At 43.4% G+C, this 7,990-nt stretch overlaps 1 pseudogene; it reads left to right on the top strand.

Annotated features, from left to right (window-relative positions):
* Nucleotides 1–258: 258 nt before the first annotated feature.
* Nucleotides 259–4,662, top strand: LOC128017521 (serpin B8-like; annotated as a pseudogene).
* The last annotated feature ends 3,328 nt before the right edge of the window (nt 4,663–7,990 follow it).

Here is a 7,990-nt window from a genome sequence, read left to right as displayed (position 1 = left end):
ACTGTCTCTGTCTATGATGTTCAGGTTATTCCCATTTTAATCTCTGTATCATGCCTCAGAATATTAGTTTATATCATCGTCATAAACAAATCTTCATGAATAAGCTATAACTTTCCCTTTTATCCCTGAGGTCAAACATTTATCTCACAAGCCTACTGCAAGCCTAATGTAGAAAATCTGTGTACGTCGATGACCTGATAAGTAGAAATGAGATCCTGTGAAGGCATTTGATATGTGAGGGAGCATTAATGGAGGGCCATGCATTACTATAACTACACGGGTGAAATTAACATTAATGGTGTAAAGGTGAATCTAGGAGGTCAAAGGCTGGGATATACGAGTAGCAAAGGGAAGGGTAAAGGCGTCACACCGGTGAAAGGTGAGACCCCAGGAAGATACAAATCTCCCACAGGGTGTCCATGGATCTCTGCAGTTTCCCCGGGGACTCGTTTAGGTCCGAAGCAGCCAAGGGCAGATGGATCACCTGGGCCGGTGTATCTGTGAAACTCACTCATTATAGCCTCGGCTGACTGTGATAACCTGATCGGTTTAACAGTTTCTCTTATGACGACTGAGATTTTTATTTGGAAACAGGGAGGGGGTGATTCTAGACCAGTATGAAAGGGCAACTAATTACAGGCTCCAATGACTGTGATGTTCTGCGAAGGTCCTTAAGGTAACAGCTCCCTGAGAGATGGTTAAGACATATCCTGTTGTACCAATAAGCCCTATACTCCACATAAAGCAAGCAGCCATGACCAGTCACACATTAGTCATGATCACTGTGAGTGCACGTGTGTGAAGGAGGGGCGTATTTTCAGTCAGCATGCTGGCAATAGCTATGTGCGTGTCTGGGGTGAATGCACTAGATGTGATCCGTGAGCCCTCTGACTGCTTTAGATTAAAAAAGCATATGTACAGCATGCATGTCTAATTACCCCTCACAGCATATGAGTGCAAGCTACAGTTGTGTGTATGAGTGCGTGAGAGAGAGAGAGAGAAACAGCCATACAGAGACATTGTGCGCTTGTGTATTCACCAGACGACTACCTGAGAGTGTGGTGTGGATTAAAGAAGAAATTGGCAGAATCTTTGTACTGCCATGATCTGAGAGTCTCTTTCCAGGCCTGATCCTGCTCTTCTACCCTCTCTGACTATTTAAAAATCACTTGATTCTGTCTGCTTCTTATCCACTCATTGATCAATTTGAAGTTGAACATAAATTTTACTTTTTTTTATATGAAGCTTTCTGTAAGGATTTTGGAGATGGTCACATCCAAAATCCAAAACTGGGAGTTTAAAATGTAAATCAGGACGAAGAGGAGCGTGTTTAATACTTTCGCAGGCAGGATACATGGCACGTTATTTTGGGCCAAGCCGACCTTATGTTAGGCCGTGGCGGTATAGATCGCGGGCGCCCCCTCTCGGTCTCTATTGCAACTGCGGGTATTCCTAGAGGTACTAATGATGGAAGCAACCAGTTGCGTGAAAAAGTTTATGACAACAGCCGTACATGGATTTTTCAGGTCAAAACAATAAAAACGTTTTGCGTTTTGACCCCCCCCCCCCCACACACACACACATTTTATAACACTCATAGAGAGAGAGAGAGAGAAACACTCATTTGTTTAGGTATCGTAAGGAGATTAATAGATTGTGCGAGATTTTGAAAGAGGACAAAATACCCGGATTGAGCCAAGAGAAAATGCATTCGGCTGGAGAAAAAGTTATCAAAACGTGAAAAGACCCTCCTCCACCACGTCGACGTCTGAACCTGCCCTGTCAGTTCCTTTCAGCTCAAAACCCACAGAAGAAGCCGAAGGAAAATAGGAAGCTTTAATTAATTAACAGTACAAGCAAACAAGGAACTTTTCCACTGTGTTTTTCGCCCCTCAGTTCTCCGAACAGACGGAACAGCTGCGCTCGCTCTGCAAGCGCAAAAATCAACATCTACTGTACCACCGGTATAATATCCTCCAACGTCTGCTGTTGTTTAAGGGGCTTGTTTATTCTGTCTTTCTGTGATCTCTCGGATATAAAGCGAAATTTCCGGAGGACGCTGCTCGGTTAGGGGATTGCAACGTTTATTTTAGTGATGTATATAGGCCGTGGAGACGCCTGCTCACTATTTAGTGCCCTGTCAGCAACTCAACAACAGCAGGAATTTGACGTTGGGGCTAAAGTGTCTGAAGAGGGCGCCTTATTAAAAATGAGCATGGTGACCATACTCTCCACCTGCTACAGTTGTTACTCCTGTAAAATTTAAATGGAATCTCATTCAATGTTATCTATCATTGAATAATTTATTTTATGACCAGGACATCAAAGTTTTATCTTAGTTACTATGGTATTTTGGAGTAAACTCTGGTTCCCACAGTTCCCAATACTATTTCAGCGCCCTAGGTTGCCATTTGGTGGAAAACTCAACGTAATGCATATTTGAGACAAGGGGTAGCTGCAGGTCAGAGTAATGGGCTTGGCAAAAGGTGGCATAACGAAAGGTGAATGCTACAACAGAAGCCTACCCCTAACCAATTAGAAAGACCCTTGTTTAGCCCCCTTAAAAAATACAAGTGATTAACAGTCAAAAAGAAAGTTATTTCAGAGATGAAGCAAGAAGAAAAATATTTTATTATTTTGAATTTAGTGCACCAATTAATTATCCACAGTATAAATCGGAAAATGTGGTATACTGATAAGTGTAACTTCCATGTTGACTTTAGCAATGTAATATACTTAGCATTTGTGGAATGTTCAATATTTCTCTTTTTTTTCCGCTCTCTTCAGTCCTGTAATGGTGCCCACCTTTCCTGTTCCTCTCCTGTTTCTACAAGTGTTGGCTCTACAGAGCGTCTGGTCATCTGCTCCACAGTAATCGAAAGTTCAGATCTTGCCTCAGACAGAAATCTCCAGCTTACATCACCCCACCTGGAGCCCGGGGCTGCAGCTGTACAGGTCGCTCCGCATCGACGGTTCCCAGACCAGCACCTTCATTTTCCCACTTCTGTTGGCCAACTCCCTGCTGGCTCTAGAGGGTGGAGCTAAAGGATCCACAGCAGGCCAGTTTCATGATCTCCTGGGGATCACCAAAATGATAAGGCTGTTGGAGACTTTTTGACCAAGGCACTGAAATGTGTGCACGAAACTAATGGAACCAGCTACACTTTGCACATTTCCTCTGCACTGTTTTCTAAACAGTCCCCTAAACTGAGGAAGAGCTTTCTGGAGAAGCTTCAGATCCACTTTGGGTTGCAGCATGTGGCCCTGGAGGATGCACAGAAACAGACTGACATGGAGAAGCACCAGTCCTGGGCTAAAAGTGGGATGGATGGAGAGGAGACAGCAGATCTGGAACAGGCGCTGTAGACCAAACCTGGAGCCATGATCCTGACCAATGCACTGTACTTTAAAGGTGAGGAGAAAGAATACAGCTAGGAAACTAGTTTAACTGGCTTAATATAATGCTAGAACACAATTATATTCTAATAGCATATTGTGTTGATTTACCTAATGAGGTTAAGGAAAGTTATTTTAATCACTGAGTGCAAATAATATATGAAAGGACATGGCATATCACAAAGACAGACTAAAAAGCTTCTGTGAATAACATGCTTTAGGAACAGGCATTAGACACAATTAAAATGAAGGTGTGGCTTGTCTACTGTATTTAGGAGATCAGGACAGTTGTGTCTAATCTTGAAGCTTTATGGTCCATTATGTGTTTGGACTGTTTGGACAGCAGCCGAACTACATTACAAAAATCACGGCTTCTTCGTTCACTTTACTTGAATGGCCTTTGGAAAGCAAACGCAACTATTTTCTATAATTTGATTTCTTGGTGATGTTTTGTTTGTGAGCTAATCATTTATTTTAATGAATTGTAGACATGAAAGTTTTTTAGATAGATTCCATGAACAAATCTTTTTGGTGAAGTGATTCAAAAGAGTCAATGGGATTAATCAAAATCATATGTTTTACTTACCGGTATTTATTTTTTTAATAACACCTAATTTATCTAATGCAGCTCAAATAATTTAAGGCAACCATTAACCTTTTTTAAAGCTCAAACAATACTATGACATTTATGTTTTTCTTTTTTTTCAGTTCCACTTACTAGCAATTTCAAGGTCATCAGTGAGTTAAAACAGTTTTACACTCACATATATCAGCTTATACTGTATCTAAAAAAGGCGAGAGGTGATATTTGAGGCAAACAGGATCAGACAGAGTGGTCATAGCACCGCTGGGCTTCCTCTTTCTTGGATGCTGGAGATTTTAGCTAGAACAGATTGTGCTGCTGCTTGATAAATGAACTATAAACAGTTGCACGACTGATGCTGAAGGTGAAAATTAGCTTGGAGGATAAGGAATCACACTTTAGGGGGTGTGCAAAACATACGTGTGTGTCTGTTTGATTACAGTGATTTATGTTGGTGTAGCAAATGCACCTGTGAAGTTCATGTGTTTACTTATGTGTTTGTATGTATTTGTGTACTGTATACACACCTGTTTGTGTTCACACTGGGAAGTCTGCTCAAGTTAACTCAAGTTTAGTAAACAAATTGGTTGGAATAAATGAATCATTATTTCAATACAGTTTTCATTACAATTTCCAAACTACAGTCAAATGATTTACAAATGCTCTGTAAATCAGTCTGAACATTTAATAAAAGCATCAGTTGAAAAGAACGATTCTTTTATAAATCAGTAGTTCATGCATTCACCTTCACAGCCAGCCTATAAGGTTGATGACAGTCAGACCGTCTCCAGTATATCAGGAAGAGCCTATATCTTCCCAGGAGAGGTGGTGTGTCATCTTAAATAATTTAGTAATGATCATCTGCATCTCCTGCCCTCCAGTGGGTGGCTATATTCTTCATACAATACTCTGCTAGCTGCGTACAGTGCAGTATATACTGCATACTGCTTGGCCTGCTATTTACAAATATATATTGTTACATGACAGGGACTTTGCAATTCTGCGAATGGCATTATCTTGTCATTTCTAAAATATATATGGTGATTTAAATCCATATGTGTAAAATATTTGCATAATATGCACTGAACTTGTCTTTTTGGTCCTTACATATAAATGTATGCATTTAGCAAACACCTTTATCCAAAGCAACATTCAAAGTATGCACTTTTATCAGTTCATGCATTCCCCATGGGAACTGAACCTATGGCCTTGGTGTTGCTAGCACGTTCTCTATCATTTGAGTTGCAGGAATTTTTTTGCTATATGTTTACATTTGTGTCAGTCATATGAGTGCCGTGGTTCAATGTGTAAGAGTGTGCATGGTAACTATTAGGCCAATGCTCTGATTTAGTATTTTTTTAACACTGAACCCATGTACAGACATTTTTCACTGAATTTTGACATGCTCAAGAGAGGGTAGTTTTCTTGTTTTATTATTATTGAGCTGTAATAGTAATATTGTTTTTGTACAAAAGCTGTGCAGTACATGCAGTAGCGTGTTTAGTCAAATCAGAGACAGTTCAACAATACTTAAGTTTCTTGTCACTCCCAAGAAGAGACGTTAATATGCCTGAAGGGCTGAAAATGAGTTTTTAACATGCCGGTGCTATATGCTCTTCTACTTCACTGGAGTTCATTGTCTCACCCACATGCTGAAGTCTTGTTCGACTCATCGATTTCTTTGTCTGAGTAATACTGGCAGGTGCTTTGATCCTGTTTTAAACACGGAGCGATGGGAATGGAGCAGTAGGAGGAGAGCTTTCTCTACTACCAAGCGCAACAGGAAATAAAGTTTGGATTGATTTTAGGTTGATAAGCAATCTAATTAATTTCTTTTGTTTTATGTTTTGACTTAATTACATATTTTTTTCCTGTTCGCAAGCAAGAAGCGGGAGTCGTGGAAGTTCATTAATTCAGCCAATGAAATATACAAATGAGATCAGACAATAGATTGGGCCCTGTGAGTGAGATTATGAAAATTGAATTCATAGTTTGGATTTATAATTTAAAGGCAGTCACTTGTCGCACCCCTTCAGGGTTCCGTAGTAATTCATTTAGTCGCCAGTGTAATATTAACTTTGTCCGAAGCTTTTTCATCACCTCTCTGATGGGGCGTTTGTGGACTTTTGCTCTTGGTGTTAATCTGAGAGCAGTTTTCTCTGCTCTCCTGAAATCTGTTCAGTCATGTCTATGTTTTATAGGAAAATGTGTAAAAATGTGCACCTTTTGGAGATCATTTACTTGCCGTTCATTTCTCTAGTGTTTTTCAGAGTCAGTAGAAATGTATCTTTAATGTCCTAAGTTATTATAACCGTGACCTTAATTGCCTTCTGCCTATAAACTGTTCCACAGGTCCATGCGCAATAATTGTTTATGGTTCATTGAACAAGTATCATAAATATTGTTTAAACCCTTTGGAATAAAATGTGTGAAGCTCATTTTGTATTTTAGAAAATTGTCTTTAAAATACACAATTCCAAAAAAGGGACATTACTTTTTTGATGATTGTGGCGAGTGGGGCGGGGCCGAGAGGCGTGGGAACGAGGAGTGAGGCCAGGTGTAGTGATTGGAGATGAGCTACACCTGAGCCCCACCGCTAGTATCGAGTCCCACGTAGGAGATGGAAGGATATAAAACTGGAGTGACGACCGTGAAGGACGAGAGAGGACCAGGCCTGGGACATTATTTTATGTGTTTGCTTTTTATTTATGCGCACCAGTCGGCCGTGAGGGGCTGGTGCGCCGTTTTGTATTTATTTTGAATATTAAAATTATGTTTTGATTGTGCGCCGGTTCCCGCCTCCTTCTTCCCGATGAATATGGAGATTTGCATATCGTTACAGTGGTGCCGAAGCCCGGGAGAAGGAGGGACGCGCTGCTGAAGATCCCTCGCCGCTGTGGTGAATCCGCGGTGCCCTCGAGCTGGCGAGGTACGTGCCGCCATTGACGCTCGAGGCGGTGGGCTGGAGCGAGTTGCCGGGGACGGGCGAGCTCGCTGCCGACCGCCCGTCCGTGAGGGAGCGGAGGAGTCGGCGCCGTTCGCCAGGGGGCCGGAGCCTGCCGCCTCCGTGACGGAATCCGGAGGGGCAGGGAACGGGGGACTCCTGCCGCTGCCCAAAATCGGAGGAGCCGTCGCCGTCCACCGGGCGGCGGAGGAGTGTCGCGCCGTCCGCCGAGGGCCGTCCAGTGCCACCGCCGGGCACCGCGGAGGAGATCACCCAGCCGGTGGAGGGCCGAGCAGCAGTGCGTCTGGGAACCGGATTTTTTTTTTTTTTTTTCCTCTCTCCCCTCTCTCGTCCCTGTCGCTCCTCCTTCCATCTCCTTTTCTCTCGCCTCGTCTGTCCTACCCCCAGGTTCCCGCAGGTCCCCGTGAGCGGTCTCCCCCGGAAGGGGGGGGGGGGGGGGGGGGGGGGGGGGGGGGCAGTAGAGCGCAGTCTCGGGAGTACCCCCCGGCCTGCGAGGGGCGATGGGGGTATGTGGCGAGTGGGGCGGGGCCGAGAGGCGTGGGAACGAGGAGTGAGGCCAGGTGTAGTGATTGGAGATGAGCTACACCTGAGCCCCACCGCTAGTATCGAGTCCCACGTAGGAGATGGAAGGATATAAAACTGGAGTGACGACCGTGAAGGACGAGAGAGGACCAGGCCTGGGATATTATTTTAATGTGTGTGCTTTTTATTTATACGCACCAGTCGGCCGTGAGGGGCTGGTGCGCCGTTTTGTATTTATTTATGAATTATTAAAATGTATTTTGATTGTGCGCCGGTTCCCGCCTCCTTCTTCCCGATGTATATGGAGATTGAATCGTTACAATGATATTCCTGCCTGGAATGACTATGGTACGATTGGCTACAGTACACTTCATAATTCCAGGTACACTGAGACAAATAGCCAGACACCGTGTAGAACTGGATTGGAGCTCGTAGCAGGGGGTAAATGGAGAGCCACAGGTGTGGAGTGAAGGAAAGACAGAGGTGAAAGATAAGAGATTTTTGGGGGTTTGGTCAAAGGCTTT

This window comes from Carassius gibelio, chromosome A7, assembly GCF_023724105.1.
Source record: "Carassius gibelio isolate Cgi1373 ecotype wild population from Czech Republic chromosome A7, carGib1.2-hapl.c, whole genome shotgun sequence".
In the NCBI taxonomy this organism is placed as follows: Eukaryota; Metazoa; Chordata; class Actinopteri; order Cypriniformes; family Cyprinidae; genus Carassius; species Carassius gibelio.
This window is presented reverse-complemented; position numbering and strand designations above follow the sequence as displayed.